The sequence below is a fragment of the Oncorhynchus gorbuscha genome, linkage group LG02 (genome assembly GCF_021184085.1).
Source record: "Oncorhynchus gorbuscha isolate QuinsamMale2020 ecotype Even-year linkage group LG02, OgorEven_v1.0, whole genome shotgun sequence".
In the NCBI taxonomy this organism is placed as follows: domain Eukaryota; kingdom Metazoa; phylum Chordata; class Actinopteri; order Salmoniformes; family Salmonidae; genus Oncorhynchus; species Oncorhynchus gorbuscha.
Genome location: NC_060174.1, coordinates 10,472,950 through 10,490,065, shown reverse-complemented (window position 1 = coordinate 10,490,065; position 17,116 = coordinate 10,472,950). Strand labels below are relative to the sequence as shown.

General features: G+C 42.3%; 1 long non-coding RNA gene and 1 pseudogene across 1 annotated transcript; one reads left to right on the top strand and one right to left on the bottom strand.

The window, feature by feature from the left end:
• Window positions 1–1,265: 1,265 nt before the first annotated feature.
• On the bottom strand, window positions 1,266–6,272 carry LOC123996986. Its single transcript, XR_006832067.1, has 3 exons — window positions 6,221–6,272; window positions 1,651–1,726; window positions 1,266–1,421 (listed from the first exon to the last, which is right to left on the bottom strand). It is a non-coding gene; the product is annotated as an uncharacterized LOC123996986 (long non-coding RNA).
• Window positions 6,273–7,748: 1,476 nt separating this feature from the next.
• Window positions 7,749–11,452, top strand: LOC123995622 (annotated as a pseudogene).
• The last annotated feature ends 5,664 nt before the right edge of the window (window positions 11,453–17,116 follow it).

Below are 17,116 nucleotides of genomic sequence, written 5' to 3'. Positions count from 1 at the left end.
AGCTCGATGCTCAGTTTCTGTAGAGATAAATCAGATCAAGTACTTCTAACTATGCAATGTAGTAGGGAGTTGTAGTTTCCAACAGGCCAATATTCTACATAGTTTAGCACAGAAAATATGGCACTAATTCTATAATCCATTGCACGCCCACTTCCTTGTCCACTCTGTGTGGAGCAGATAATGGAAACCTCATTGACTGAGACGGAGAGACGAGAGAATGCATGAGAGAGATAAAAAGCAGTTGCGTTGCGAGGATTCTCTACCTGGAAATACATGATCTAAGTGATTGACAGTTGGTGTTCAGCGGTCATAAAAGTAAGTCTTATTTACTTAGAAGAACTACTAAAATAGTGATTTTGTCAGACAGGATAAGCAGCAGCTCTATAGAGATGAGTTGATGACTTGGAATGAAGTAATAAAGTCATCAAATAAATATTTTATATGAGAAAGTAAATGATGGCGATAAGTCATAAACAGTAATGGACAGTCACTACCATCATGGGACTTACCTCATGGCCCCATTGGGCAGGTAGCTTCCACTGCCCAGACAGCCCTTAGCTTCAAATCTCCTTGAACTTAAGTTGTTGTGATTCCTGCTCTTCTTCCTCTTCCTGCTCCACACAGTTGGAGGAAGGGTAGGGAGTCGGGATGCGAAAGCTATTGTAAGACTTTCACTGCCTGGCCTCTTAGGTACACCAGCCTCAGTAAATCTCACGCTGGGACTTGATGTTAGTGTTATCGTCTAACAGACTGGTGAGTGACGCTGAGAGAGATCTCTGTGACAATGGAGAGGAGGCAGCATCTTGGATGCCCAGTAGTTCGTAGACCTGGGATGATGATCTGCATCAGCTTGTCCGATAAAAACTGACAATCCTCAGACACAAGCCGGCAAGCTGTTGTTTTGTCAGCTGTATTCCAGAACAGAATAAGTGTTTTAAAATGTTGCATAGTGTGTCTTTCAAAAGCTTATGAACAAGGTTAAACATTAGGCAGAGTTTTCATGGTAATCTAATTAAATTGTCAGTAACATGATCTTACCGGGTCAAACATGCCCTCACGAATCCTCCATTGCCTGAAAACAATATTGTTATAAATGTTGTCATATCAGGATGCGTGGCAGAATTGTTTTTATTTAATTATTTGCCTGATCGTGAAGTTATACTTGCTTTGTGTCAGTTGTTTTGGCAAAATTGCAATGTGACAACTTTTCTAGCACTGAACATTTTTTTTCCCGATTGATCAGTTTCTAATTTGATCCTATTTCCTTGAAGGTGTGATAGTACCAAAGAAAACAGAACATACTTCTCAGTTAGGTTTTGAAGGAAGTCCATAAGTGTCAGATGTTCTACATTGTTGAGCTTCCCCTCTTCTGTGGTTTCCATCACTGAGGTTGCTCTGCTCCTGGTAGAATTGCTCTGCTCCTGGTAGAAATGTAATTATATTGCAAATAATCAAACTTAATATACAACAAATATCATACTGAAATAATTATTAACCGTTAGAGAGTGGAGGAGCATTGGCAACTTTGGGCCAATTAAACAACTGCAACACAACAGAGATGGTTGTGGTACGTCAACATTGCCAATGATAGCATCACTATAACATTTTATTGGATTAATGTTGTAATATGAAATGACAAGGTCAACTTACCATCTCATTGACAGCTTCAGAGGTCAGGTGGTCATCCACCACACAGACAGGCAGGTCTAGAGACTGGGACAAGGCTCTATGGTCATAACCAGGAGAGAATGGAAACATCAGAGCAGTCCCAATGGCAGAATCTAACCACTGTCTTCATGTCAAAGACTCACTCATTTGCTTTGTCAAACCTACCCCTTAGAATGACTTCGATATTAACACTGAATATATTTTGTTATTAAGAGATCTCTCAATAATAATTCTCACAGTAGCATATTGGTAGTAGTCAGTGACATATTAAAGCTAAGCAGGGCTGGGTGTCGTTAAAACCCTGGATGGGGTTCGATCCCGGGCTGAGGTGCTGCCTATTGTTTTTTTCTTAAAGTGTATATAATTTTGAAAATCTGACATGGTTTCAAAGGTACAAATTCAACCTATTTTATAACAAGGTTTGGCTATGCTGAATTTAGTTTACAATGATGACATCATCCTGTGGTTGAAATTTCACCCTCATAACAACAATTAGGCCTATACCCCATTATATCCACTACCCCCCCCACACACACACACACACTTTATATTTTACCAATATATTTGCAGCCCACCAGCCCTAAAGCATGAACATGTTTTTGCTAGAAAATGTGGATTAAGAGAAGAAAAATGATCCTTTTCTAGTTTCATCTAAATGGAAGGGCAACATGACATTGACAAACCTTGTCATATCTGCTTTCACCGGGATTAAAACCCAGGCTTTCCTAAAATGTTTACCTCAGCCAGTCTAGAACTCCAGGTGTGTCTGCAAAACACATGCACTTCTCCATAAGGTTCATGGCTTGCCTATTGTTTTATCGCAGTACAAGAGGGGCAACTGGATTCAGGATTAAACACAAGCAGTCTTGAAGGTATATCTTATTACAGTCTATCGGCAAATAGCCCCCCCATTTTTACCTACCTCATCCCCATACTGTTTTTATTTATTTACTTTGCTGCTCTTTTGCACACCAATATCTCTACCTGTACATGACCATCTGATCATTTATCACTCCAGTGTTAATCTGCAAAATTGTAATTATTCGCCTACCTCACGCCTTTTGCACACAATGTATATAGACTCCCTTTTTCCCCTACTGTGTTATTGACTTGTTAATTGTTTACTCCATGTGTAACTCTGTGTCGTTGTATCTGTCGAACTGCTTTGCTTTATCTTGGCCAGGTCGCAGTTGCAAATGAGAACTTGTTCTCAACTAGCCTACCTGGTTAAATAAAGGTGTTCTCAACTAGCCTACCTGGTTAAATAAAGGTGTTCTCAACTAGCCTACATGGTTAAATAAAGGTGTTCTCAACTAGCCTACCTGGTTAAATAAAGGTGTTCTCAACTAGCCTACATGGTTAAATAAAGGTGTTCTCAACTAGCCTACATGGTTAAATAAAGGTGTTCTCAACTAGCCTACATGGTTAAATAAAGGTGTTCTCAACTAGCCTACATGGTTAAATAAAGGTGTTCTCAACTAGCCTACATGGTTAAATAAAGGTGTTCTCAACTAGCCTACATGGTTAAATAAAGGTGTTCTCAACTAGCCTACATGGTTAAATAAAGGTGTTCTCAACTAGCCTACATGGTTAAATAAAGGTGTTCTCAACTAGCCTACATGGTTAAATAAAGGTGTTCTCAACTAGCCTACATGGTTAAATAAAGGTGTTCTCAACTAGCCTACATGGTTAAGTAAAGGTGTTCTCAACTAGCCTACATGGTTAAATAAAGGTGTTCTCAACTAGCCTACATGGTTAAATAAAGGTGTTCTCAACTAGCCTACATGGTTAAATAAAGGTGTTCTCAACTAGCCTACATGGTTAAATAAAGGTGTTCTCAACTAGCCTACATGGTTAAATAAAGGTGTTCTCAACTAGCCTACATGGTTAAATAAAGGTGTTCTCAACTAGCCTACATGGTTAAATAAAGGTGTTCTCAACTAGCCTACATGGTTAAATAAAGGTGTTCTCAACTAGCCTACATGGTTAAATAAAGGTGTTCTCAACTAGCCTACATGGTTAAATAAAGGTGTTCTCAACTAGCCTACATGGTTAAATAAAGGTGTTCTCAACTAGCCTACATGGTTAAATAAAGGTGTTCTCAACTAGCCTACATGGTTAAATAAAGGTGTTCTCAACTAGCCTACATGGTTAAATAAAGGTGTTCTCAACTAGCCTACATGGTTAAATAAAGGTGTTCTCAACTAGCCTACATGGTTAAATGAAAGGTGTTCTCAACTAGCCTACATGGTTAAATAAAGGTGTTCTCAACTAGCCTACATGGTTAAATAAAGGTGTTCTCAACTAGCCTACATGGTTAAATAAAGGTGTTCTCAACTAGCCTACATGGTTAAATAAAGGTGTTCTCAACTAGCCTACATGGTTAAATAAAGGTGTTCTCAACTAGCCTACATGGTTAAATAAAGGTGTTCTCAACTAGCCTACATGGTTAAATAAAGGTGTTCTCAACTAGCCTACATGGTTAAATAAAGGTGTTCTCAACTAGCCTACATGGTTAAATAAAGGTGTTCTCAACTAGCCTACATGGTTAAATGAAGGTGTTCTCAACTAGCCTACATGGTTAAATAAAGGTGTTCTCAACTAGCCTACATGGTTAAATAAAGGTGTTCTCAACTAGCCTACATGGTTAAATAAAGGTGTTCTCAACTAGCCTACATGGTTAAATGAAGGTGTTCTCAACTAGCCTACATGGTTAAATAAAGGTGTTCTCAACTAGCCTACATGGTTAAATAAAGGTGTTCTCAACTAGCCTACATGGTTAAATGAAGGTGTTCTCAACTAGCCTACATGGTTAAATAAAGGTGTTCTCAACTAGCCTACATGGTTAAATAAAGGTGTTCTCAACTAGCCTACATGGTTAAATAAAGGTGTTCTCAACTAGCCTACATGGTTAAATAAAGGTGTTCTCAACTAGCCTACATGGTTAAATAAAGGTGTTCTCAACTAGCCTACATGGTTAAATAAAGGTGTTCTCAACTAGCCTACATGGTTAAATAAAGGTGTTCTCAACTAGCCTACATGGTTAAATAAAGGTGTTCTCAACTAGCCTACATGGTTAAATAAAGGTGTTCTCAACTAGCCTACATGGTTAAATAAAGGTGTTCTCAACTAGCCTACCTGGTTAAATAAAGGTGTTCTCAACTAGCCTACATGGTTAAATAAAGGTGTTCTCAACTAGCCTACATGGTTAAATAAAGGTGTTCTCAACTACACATTGAATATAAGTGTTCCTACCTGGTTAAATAAAGGTGTTCTCAACTAGCCTACATAGTTAAATAAAGGTGTTCTCAACTAGCCTACATGGTTAAATAAAGGTGTTCTCAACTAGCCTACATGGTTAAATAAAGGTGTTCTCAACTAGCCTACATGGTTAAATAAAGGTGTTCTCAACTAGCCTACATGGTTAAATAAAGGTGTTCTCAACTAGCCTACCTGGTTAAATAAAGGTGTTCTCAACTAGCCTACATGGTTAAATAAAGGTGTTCTCAACTAGCCTACATGGTTAAATAAAGGTGTTCTCAACTAGCCTACATGGTTAAATAAAGGTGGAAAAAAAAATAATAATAAATCAAATAAAAAGTTTAGGCCTACCTTATTATTTTCTTCCATCTGGCAATATCATTTTAAGGAATGAAATCTGTTTTGTTGCTAGTATTATTAGTAACTGTAGGAAAATACAGCTGTAGAGTACAAGAATCAGCTACTTTCTGAAGGGAAGCCAAGCTAATAAACCATTTAGAACCTACAGACAATTAAGACAAAATTGGAACGCAAAGAATGTGTCACAAACGCCTTGTGGTCACATGTTATTTTAGGGCGTGGCTCCGCATTCGTGACCGGTTCTCTTATTTCTATTTCCCGGTATCCGTTAGTGCTGGAATTTGCGATTAATACTTTTCTCATGCCGAAACCGGATTAAATACATACCGGTAGTTAAATGTCAAAAATGATTTTATTCGCAATGTCATTAAACAACAACATAAATAGCTACTACATTTTCAAAACATGATTTTGTCATCAGTTTAGTACCATTTGTTTGATTTTGTGGACCCACGACTAAACTTTATCTATGTTAGCTAGTTGCTAGCGACGCAAATCAGCATAGGCTGCTACATGATAAATAGTTCGCATTAGCGAATTAGCTACCTAGCTAGCCAGCCCAACAAGCTGTCAAATCCAGTGGAAACCGATGCAACCCTGCTGCCAAATAAGGGCCAGCTCGATGACCCGTGGTAACAGTGAGGTCCCCATGAGTTGCAAGGCTTTAATAAGTGCTATCGTGCAGAAAAAGCGAATAAAATACTGGTTGATGAGCTAGCTAAGTTAGCTAGAAAGACGGATATGACCGTTAACAGCGTGCATGCACAAATGCATGACGACACATTGAATATAAGTGAAGCAGGAATACAGAACGAGATCGCCCCACCAAGCCAGATAGTAGAGGGGTGCAACAACGCCGGGACAAGGAGGCATAGCTTATACAATTATATTTTCTTCCAGTCAATGACAATACATGTTGAAAAATAAATACCTGCGTCAAATATATGGCATCGCATGCTAGTACAAAGATAGCTTGCATGAATTATTTTTCTTAAATCCGGTGACCACTAGATGTCCTCGTATATCCACGTTTAGATCAAATATACTTTATTTTTCATCAGTACTGTGAATGACAAGCCCACTGAATCTAGTTTAATAATCTTTATACTCAGCAGGTAGAGGCCTAGGTACTTCAAATCAGTGCTTAATTTGAGCCAGATCATGCCAGAACAGGATCCGGCACCTTTCCGTTCTGGACTGCTTTGTTCCGGAACCTATTTGGCCGAATCCGGTACCTCTCGTGCCATGAAAATAATTGTCACTTTTTGCTATGTAACAATTATAATAAAAGCGATCAAAGTTCATTCGAGTTGCCTCTTCGTCAATTATCCTGCCCCTCATCTCTCCAGAGATGCACTTCATCCTTTGTTTCCTTATAGAATCATAGCTGCATGAAGGGTTCTGGAGGAATTTTCTAAAGTTACGGAATTACTGCTGTCTGTTCAGAAATATATTTAATCATTCAGAATAGCCTAATACGTCATGAGAAGTCCTATAATTTAGCTACAGAGGACCAATAGCTTCTTTTTTAAATAGCCTCGCTGCGGATTGTAGCCCAATAACAAAGAATAGCCTACAGTCGGGAACGCGAGGCAAATCTGTCAGTGAAAATACAACAGGCAGACAAAACTGGCCTTTTGCAATATTTCAAATACAATCGAGGGAAAACACAGGTTGAAAAGCAATGACTCTTGCTGAAAAGATAAGACTATGCTGTAGACTACCAAAATATTTGATCAACTCCCAAACATTGTTTTACAAAACAGAGAGAGGGAGAGATAGGCTTTTGACACGAGCGCATCGACAATCTCCAGCGAGTGAGCTGCGCATCATTGGGTGAGTCAGTGAAACTGGAAAGCATTTTAAGGACTAATTTCCTCCTCATATTGTAGCCTACTATATGTTTCTCCACAAACATAGGCCTATAGGCTATTGATGGATTCAAGACAAGGTCGAGTACAGTAGAGCACAACAGAGTACAGTAGACAGAGTACAGTAGAGTACAGTAGAGCACAGCAGACAGAGCACAGTAGAGTACAGTAGAGCACAGTAGACAGAGTACAGTAGAGCACAACAGAGTTACAGTAGACAGAGTACAGTAGAGTACAGTAGAGCACAGCAGACAGAGCACAGTAGAGCACAGCAGACAGAGCACAGTAGACGGAGTACAGTAGACGGAGTACAGCAGACTACAGTAGAGTACAGTAGAGTACAGCAGATGGAGTACAGTAGAGCACAGAAGGCCGTATAGTAGGAGAAGAGGCCCATGGGTTCATTGAAACACATATTCATAATATTTCTGTTAACAATTTAATCTGCACCCAGATTAGTGTTCAATTTAATCTGCACCCAGATTAGTGTTCAATTTAATCTTCACCCAGATTAGTGTTCAATGTGATAGAACAAAACTCAGTACAGCACATGAATTAGAGAATGTTGTTACAAATTTGAGCCACGAGATGGTGGTAGATTATACATTTAAATAGCATGGACCTTTGATTTGTCTCTGGATAGAAATTGCCCTTGGGCACAGATCTAGGATCAGTTTACTCTCACCAAATCCTAACCTTTACCATTAGCAGTAAAAACACAAACCAGACCTAAGATCAGTGCAAAGGAGCCACTTCATCTTACCCCTGTAATTATATGACTCTAACTTATATATACTGAGTGTACCAAACATTAGAAACACCTTCCTAATATTGAGTTGCACCCCGCCTTTTTCCATCAGAACAGCCTCAATTCGTTGGGACATGGACTCTACAAGGTGTTTGCAAGCGTTCCCCAGGGATGCTGGCCCATGTTGACTCCAATGCTTCCAACAGTTGTGCCAAGTTGGCTGGATGTTCTTTGGGTGATGGACCATTCATGATACACACAGGAAACTGTCGAGTGTGAAAGCAGCATTGCAGTTCTTGACACAAACCGGTGCACCTGGCACCTACTACCCTGTTCAAAGGCACGTAAATATTTTGTCTTGCCCATTCACCCTCTGAATGGCACACATACACAATCTATGCCTCAATTGTCTCAAGGCTTAAAAATCCTTCTTTAACCTGTCCGCTCCCCTTCATCTACACTGAAGTGGATTTAACAAGTGACATCATTAAGGGATCATAGCTTTCACCTGGATTCACCTGGTCAGTCTTTGTCATGGAAAGAACAGGTGTTCATAATGTTTTGTTTACTCGGTGTATAAACACAACATAGGTATTTCTGTAAAACAAGTGAATTTACTGTATGTCCATGGTCTTATACTTCAGCGGGAGCCGGTGGTGCGTGTGTTCAGTGCCGTGACGGGGGAGACCCTCTCAGTCTTGGGCACTGTGTTTCTCCTGAGTACGTCTGTGGCCAGGCTCATGACCCTGGTGTCCCAGCAGTGTGGGCTTCCCGTCAGCTCCTTCAGACTGAGCTCTCCCACCGGCCTGCAACTCTGCGACTGCAACCGGCTGCACGACTACGCCATTGACCTTGGTATGGCCTTTATACTGTAACGTTTCATATTGATTCTTAGCATTACTGTAGAGGTGCAGTGAAGTTGCAGCATTGCAAATGCAAAAAAATAAAAGCGCTCAACACCTTATGGATGTAACACAGAGACAAATGGACTGTATGGAACACATTCTTGGTTCATGGAAACCAGGAGGTCAACCTGCATGTGTTTCTGTCTCCCAGGGGCTACTCTACGGTTGGACACCTGGGATGGGTGGGCGGAGTTCCTCAGAGGCTGCTTCCTGGGACACAGACTGACCGTCCAACGACACCTGTCTAGAGAGAGACCTGTGATTAGGTCAGAATACACATCTACACACTGAACTGTATGATGGACTTACTATCAACAGTGATGGTACTGAATCTTTATATAGCTTACAATGATAGTACTGACCCTGTATATAGCTTACAATGATAGTACTGACCCTGTATATAGCTTATAATGATGGTACTGACCCTGTATATAACTGACAATGATGGTACTGACCCTGTATATAGCTTACAATGATGGTACTGACCCTGTATGTAGCTTACAATGATGGTACTGACCCTGTATATAGCTTACAATGATGGTACTGACCCTGTATGTAGCTTACAATGATGGTACTGACCCTGTATGTAGCTTACAATGATGGTACTGACCCTGTATATAACTGACAATGATGGTACTGACCCTGTATATAACTGACAATGATGGTACTGACCCTGTATATAACTGACAATGATGGTACTGACCCTGTATATAACTGACAATGATGGTACTGACCCTGTATATAACTGACAATGATGGTACTGACCCTGTATATAACTGACAATGATGGTACTGACCCTGTATATAACTGACAATGATGGTACTGACCCTGTATATAACTGACAATGATGGTACTGACCCTGTATGTAGCTTATAATGATGGTACTGACCCTGTATGTAGCTTATAATGATGGTACTGACCCTGTATGTAGCTTATAATGATGGTACTGACCCTGTATGTAGCTTATAATGATGGTACTGACCCTGTATGTAGCTTATAATGATGGTACTGACCCTGTATGTAGCTTATAATGATGGTACTGACCCTGTATGTAGCTTATAATGATGGTACTGACCCTGTATGTAGCTTATAATGATGGTACTGACCCTGTATGTAGCTTACAATGATGGTACTGACCCTGTATGTAGCTTATAATGATGGTACTGACCCTGTATGTAGCTTATAATGATGGTACTGACCCTGTATGTAGCTTATAATGATGGTACTGACCCTGTATGTAGCTTATAATGATGGTACTGACCCTGTATGTAGCTTATAATGATGGTACTGACCCTGTATGTAGCTTATAATGATGGTACTGACCCTGTATGTAGCTTACAATGATGGTACTGACCCTGTATGTAGCTTATAATGATGGTACTGACCCTGTATGTAGCTTATAATGATGGTACTGACCCTGTATGTAGCTTATAATGATGGTACTGACCCTGTATGTAGCTTACAATGATGGTACTGACCCTGTATGTAGCTTATATTCTCTTGTTTTTTCCTTCATATGTTTTTTCTCTTACCCTGATATTTAATACTGCATTGTGGGAAAGAGTTTGCAAGTAAGCTTTTACTATACCGTTTTATAACCCACTGGATCTTGTGAACTTGACAAAAAAACTTGAAACGTGTTATAAATACATTGATTCTGTATTATTCCAGGTTCCAGCTCCGGGTGGCACTCTACATCGCTGCTTCTCTGGGCCACCTGGACCTGGCCGGCTGGCTGCTGGAGAGGGGGGTGCGTGTCATTGAGCCGGTGGGGGTTCACCCTTACCGTGAGTGGTGCCACCAGACGGCCCACCCCGACGTCGCCAAGTGTCCCGCTGTCGCCTCCATCGAGCGCGGCCAGCTCACCATCCTCAAGCTGCCTGTCGGGATCCCCAGGGTCGTGACCCCCTGAGGATCGCCCTTCAGTACGGCCACAGGGAGTGTGTGAGTCACCTGGCCACCAAGCTGTGCTCTGTGGTGGTCCTCCCAGGTATGGCCCTCCCATGCGGACATACCTCCAGATAAAGGGCTGGGTGAGGCTGGCGCAGAGGAGGGCAGCATCCAGGCACTGCATGGGCCTCAACAGGGCTCCGTTCAGGACCAGGGTGGGCGACACGGTCCTGGTGGACGGCTTCACCCTCCCCAAGATGTCCTCCAAGCCCAGGAGGAGTGAGGCCAAGGCGGGTATCAGGGTGATGTCCACAGCCTCTCGACGTTTGACCCCCATCAACTGCCCATCTCATGTATCCTGCCCGCTCCGTGCCCTGGCATCCCAGGATAAACCTCTTCAACTACCGAAGCTACACCCTGTGGCCACGAGGGATGAAAGAGAGAAGAAGAGGGGATGTGAATGGAAGGGATGTGAGGAGGATGAGAGTGGGGATCAGAACAGCAACCAATGGAGGAGCAGAGTTCCGCTCCCGCCCATTTCCAGAGACACCAATCTCAGACCTGTGTTTGCCTCGCCAAACTCCGCCCAGATACTCACCACCTCACTGGAGGCCTTTCCTCTCCACTGCGACCCGCACACCCAGAGAAAACGCCATATACTGTTTGGCCTTGGCCAGGTTAGTCCAAGTTTAAATGACAGCTACGGTGACTATGAATATTTCTCTGGAGGTTTCTTATGGAATGTGTGAATACTGTCAGAAGAAGCCTCCTATAATCAGTGGGGGGGAACACATGTAAAAGCTGTTTACACACTTTTTATTTTATTTGGTTCAAGCATTTACCCACCTTTTGTGGAAGATGCATTGAGAGTATAGGGAGCGTTACTTCTTTAATCATGAATGGCAATCAGCATTTACCAGTCAATGGTTTTACCATTTACATTACATTTAAGTCATTTAGCAGACGCTCTTATCCAGAGCGACTTACAAATTGGTGCATTCACCTTATGACATCCAGTGGAACAGTCACTTTACAATAGTGCATCTAAATCTTAAAGGGGGGGTGAGAGGGATTACTTAACCTATCCTATCCTTACCACTACATCACTGCCTATGATATACCCTTATCCTCCCTGAATATATTTCAGTACAAGCAAATCATGAGCCAACCATCATGCTTAGAAGGTACATAGTCAAATCAAATCAACTCAAACTTTAATTTGTCACATGCGCTGAATAAAACAAGTGTATATCTTTCCATGAGACTGCTGAACAGCTTCTACCCCCAAGCCATTAGACTGCTGAACAGCTTCTACCCCCAAGCCATTAGACTGCTGAACGGCTTCTACCCCCAAGTCATTAGTATGCTGAACGGCTTCTACCCCCAAGTCATTAGACTGCTGAACAGCTTCTACCCCCAAGTCATTAGACTGCTGAACAGCTTCTACCCCCAAGTCATTAGACTGCTGAACAGCTTCTACCCCCAAGTCATTAGACAGCTGAACAGCTTCTACCCCAAGTCATTAGACAGCTGAACAGCTTCTACCCCCAAGCCATTAGACTGCTGAACAGCTTCTACCCCAAGCCATTAGACTGCTGAACAGCTTCTACCCCAAGCCATTAGACTGCTGAACAGCTTCTACCCCAAGCCATTAGACTGCTGAACAGCTTCTACCCCCAAGCCATTAGACTGCTGAACAGCTTCTGACCCAAGTCATTAGACTGCTGAACAGCTTCTACCCCAAGTCATTAGACTGCTGAACAGCTTCTACCCCCAAGTCATTAGACTGCTGAACAGCTTCTACCCCCAAGTCATTAGACTGCTGAACAGCTTCTACCCCAAGTCATTAGACTGCTGAACAGCTTCTACCCCCAAGTCATTAGACTGCTGAACAGCTTCTACCCCCAAGTCATTAGACTGCTGAACAGCTTCTACCCCCAAGTCATTAGACTGCTGAACAGCTTCTACCCCCAAGTCATTAGACTGCTGAACAGCTTCTACCCCCAAGTCATTAGACTGCTGAACAGTAATTAAATGTCCACCTGCACTATTTGCATTGACCCCCTTTGTTATTGGTGTATTTTTCTAATAGTTTTCCACTGACTCTCTTGAATTGGCTCGATGCAACACTCACTACACTCTACCCACACATTCACTGTGACACTGACCGACTTTCAAACTAGCTGCTGCTACTGTGTTTATTATCTATCCTGATTGCCTCGTCACTTTTACCCTTACCTACATGTACATACTGTATTACCTCAACTACCTCGCACCCATGCACATTGACTCGGTACTGGTACTCCTTGTATATAGCCTTGTTATTGTTATTGTGTTACTATTTAGAAAATATTTTCTTACTTTTTTAACTCTGCATTGTTGGGAATGGGCTCGTAATAAAGCCTCTCACAGTTGTTTCGGCGTATGTGACCATTACGATTAGATTTATCTGAACAAATGAATGCTCTCGTTGTTATTAGGAATTTATTTAAATAATTTGGTTTTCCTTGAAGATTTGAATGGGCTGAGAAAGCCTTTCGTGATGGATCTAGACAATCTGGTGAAAAGGGAGGGTTTGCGACTCTTCTCTTCAAGTGGGAAGGACGATGCGATATCATAAATTCCCTCTGGAGAAAAGGAGCCATGAGATGTTGTCATCGTCTCTGCAACGAAAGACCATCCAGCATGCAATCAATTTACATTTTTACTCATTTATCAGACACTCTTATCTAGAGAGACTTACAAGGAGCAATTAGGATTAAGTGCCTTGCTCAAGAGCACATTGACAGATTTTGCCTCGTGAACTCAGGGATTCTGAACCAGCAACCTATCGGTTACTGGCCCAACCTCTTAACCCACTAGGCTACCACCCAGCCCACAGTACAGTATGTCATAGGTAACAACTCAGAGGAGTACAATGTCTTTCCAAATGAATTAGTGGAATGGTAAAGGGATAATGTCTCAGTCTTGACTGAGCAGCAGCCTAAACAGCAGCAGGGCTTACCTGTAAAGTACACAGTAGGGGAAATGTTCTGAGGCTGGTACTCCAGAGACTCTTGAGGACAGAGGTTCTTACTAACTTTCTTGGAACCCTGGTTGGTGGGGGAAAAGGCACATTAAAACAAACTGACATTTTTTCGATATCTTATTAAAGCATTACAGCATATCAATTGCAAAGAAGCAGTGCAATGCCATGACACAAATAATCATATCTCACAAAAGGTCAACAGCAGTGTTATTCATGAAAGATGTGTACTATACCTTTGTGTTAAAGGTGAGGACCTGCTCTCCAGTACTGCTGATGGTATCCCCTTTCCAAATCAAACACGCCTTCTACAATGTCACTGGTGGCCACGCTGGTAGCAGACTCAAAATAACATTTAGCAGTGGCTTTGGTGATCATTTGAAGAATGACCATGCAAGTAGAAGACTTTGGTTCGTTCTGGACTGAAACATCAAAGTTTATGTTTTCATACTCATCTGACCACTGTCTCAGGAAGCACTTCACTGTCTCTTCAGCAAATATCTGGAGAAGCTGAGAGGAGAGCTCCTTGGATATGGCACATTGTTCCTTTCCCCATTTCAGCCTTGAAAGAATAGAGTCTGAAGCACTTCTGGCTGCTTCCAATGTTAAGACCTGTGGAGTGCTGTGGCTGTCCTGAAGGGCTATCACTTTATCCACCAATTCATGACTGAAAATGTGGATGGTCCAAGTGGAAATGATTTTTCTCAATTTCCTAACAGCAGATCGGAGGTCGTCAAGATGAGAAGCACCCTGTCCATCTTCCTGTGTGTTCTCAACACTTTCCACCATAATGTCCACTACCACCCCAGCAGCTTGCCTGACTTTGTCCACAAAGGTTACAGGAAGTAAGTCCTCTGTGTGAAAGAAGTCCTCAATGATTGTGTTTCTAACAATGGGAAAGTCAATCTGAGCAGGAAACTCAGTGGGGATGGGAGTCCCGGGTAAGGCAAAGTGCCATTTCGACTGCCTTACTTTTGAAGTAGGTGTTAGAGAGATGGAGGAGCGTGAAGAAGAGGTATTTCTTGTAGTTTGGCTGTCAGCACTCCTACAACGGATCGTGCCAATATCCTCCAGCATGGATCCCGAGAGATCAGTGGTTTTAGATAGTAATTTGTGCGGAATGTCCACACATGCATCGTTTCCACCAGGTGTAACACTGCTCTGGTTGACCTCAAGATGGCCAAGACTTGCTCTTTGTGATGCAGGACTGCTTTGATATGTAAAGATTTGGATTGAACCAAGTGTTGTGTCTGATCTTTGAAGATCTTTTCTGAGAAACTCTGTAATCTTACTTTGCAGACTGTAGTAGATGTTACGAGCAACAGACCGGATCCTTTTCTCAGAAACCTGTCCAGTGGTGAGCAGGGAGGTTCCAGATACCATGTCAGATGATTGGGTGGTCTGGGGGAGCTCCTGCTGGTCTTTCACCATGGTTTGTATAATATCAGTAGATGTGGTGGATGTAGATACAGACTGGAGGTACTTATCTGTTGTACCTTCCTCCACAATGTTAAATGATCTAGAGAGGACCTCACTCACTCCTTTCTCAGCTTTGGTTTGGAACTCATGACTAGAGAGTTTTTGGAGGCTCTTTGTTGAAAGACTGTGGGAAGATGCAATGCCTTTGGAGGCAGCCGTGCTGCAATCTAGACTTACTGGAGAGGTTCGCTCAGGAGAACCTTGGAGACGTTCAAACATGTCTTCACATGGTGTTGGGGACCTTGACAAGGAGATGTCCTTCAGCTCAGACAGAACACCACCTACCAACATGTTGACCTCAAGGGACATATCAGATATTTTCTTTCCTACTATGGAGAAGCAAGGTGCATTTGATGTCTGATCCTCGCATGAGGTCAAGATTGTTGAAATGACCTGTTTGGTACCATTGTTCATTAGACCCTCGTCTGTTTCAGTCCAGAGAAGTTTTGAACTCTCGCTGACACCCATGTGTAGAGTCACTTCCTGGTTCAAACTGGGCAAGTGAGGCACACTCTTACTAGCTTGCGTCAAGTTCTGGCTTGCCAAACCAAGGTACTCCTTAGTCACAAGATGTCCAGAGTCCTCTGTGGGTGTATGGCTAGACATTCTTCTCTGCACGTCTGACTTCCGCCGGTGAATGGTGAAGCCCTTTAATGTCTTTTTAATATTGTTATATAAACTAGTGGTAGCAGACCAGATCCTGCTCTTTCGCTTTTGTGCATTTTCCTGGAGGTCAGGTTCTCTCTCCTCTACTTCTGCAGGTTGCGCCAAGCTCTGCAGGTCTTCCACAAATGTGTCAATGATGCCAAAGGCAGCAGAATCCGCACAAATATCCTTTGACAAGGTTCTCTGGTTTTGAACGGAACAAGACCTGGATGCTACAGAATAAGCAGGATGTGCACTAGTTAAGCTACTGTTGGACTTTTTAACTAGGAACTCACTCACTGCTTGAGTGGTGTCTCTCTTGAATTCCTCACTTGAGAGTTTTTTCATGCAATCTAACAGACTGGTCAAAGAAGCTGTGGCCTTACTTCTGCTGGCCTCAATTTGACAGGGGAACTCATTTACTATTGGTGATGAGGCCCTGGAATGGGAGATATCCCCAAGCTGAGCCAGAACGCCCTCTACAAATTGTTGTCTCTCAATAGAGAAGTCTGATCCTTTTTCTCCAACAGTGTACAGGGGTCCTCCTTTGACATCTCAGTGTTGTACAAGACCAGAAGCTCTGAGATGACTTCTTTGGTGCAAGTTGTCAGAAGGAGCTTGCTTTCTTCTGACTCAGTTTGTGCCCAAAGAGGTTTTGAGCTCTCACTTAGGCCTCTTTGTAAAGTAACTTCACCAGTGGACTCTGGCAACTGAGGCTCACTCTTACTGGGCCTATATTTCATGTCTAAGCAAGGAAGTGGAACTGTCTCCTTAAACTCAGCATTTGTGATGTTGTCATCAGATGTGACAATGCTCTTTAAGGCACATCGCTGAAGCTTGCCGAAATAATCTTTCAAGTTGTTTTGGATGCTGTGGTAAATGTGAACAGCAGCAGACCAGGCACTCTTCTGTTGGGGACTCTCTTCAGATTCAGCCAAGGACTTCATATCTGACACGAAAGTCTTAACAACTACTGACGCTGCTGAGCCCACTGGGTGAATTGACTCTGTCTTTACAATGCCAGACAATGTTTGACCTGACACAGCACCTGTTAACTCAGACTGAACGACTGAACTAGGAAAGCTCAAACTACTGACTTTTTGGCAAGAATTCCACTCACTGCTTGTATTGCTGATGTTTGAAACTCCCGGCTGGAGAGTTTTTGGATGCTCTTAGATGTGAGCGTGCAGGAGGAACCAGATTCACTAATATTGTAGCTGCTCTCGTATTTCCTTATCAGGGCATCAAGATCCTCAATGAAGCC